Source organism: Fukomys damarensis, unplaced genomic scaffold (genome assembly GCF_012274545.1).
Source record: "Fukomys damarensis isolate Sample0158 unplaced genomic scaffold, DMR_v1.0_HiC HiC_scaffold_11, whole genome shotgun sequence".
NCBI lineage: Eukaryota > Metazoa > Chordata > Mammalia > Rodentia > Bathyergidae > Fukomys > Fukomys damarensis.
In genome coordinates, this window is record NW_022900923.1 from 44,056,532 (window position 1) to 44,056,815 (window position 284).

At 67.3% G+C, this 284-nt stretch overlaps 1 protein-coding gene across 1 annotated transcript in view; it reads right to left on the minus strand.

The window, feature by feature from the left end:
- Positions 1-284, minus strand: part of Slc41a1 (solute carrier family 41 member 1) — an 18,580-nt gene that overhangs the window by 18,033 nt on the left and 263 nt on the right. The window lies entirely within an intron of this gene.

A 284-nucleotide genomic window follows, 5' to 3' on the forward strand; every position in this document is an offset into this window, starting at 1 on the left:
CCCCCAGCCAAGGCGAGCGTCCGGCCGCGACCCCCGTCTCGCTACATCTCGCTAGAACGTTACAGCGAGGCCGCCGCTCCGCTTCCACGAGTAGGAGGTGGCCTCAGAAGGCAGGATACACCGTCGCGGGCCGGCGGGGGGGGACCGGGAGCCGAGCTCTCTCGCCCTCAATCGCTTCTTGCCCGCAGACTCGGGCCCGACTGGTTGGCTGCCGGTGGCAAACGTGATCTAGGGCAGACTGGGTGGTTCCCCCCACCAAAAATAGATTCCGGACGGACAGCCTC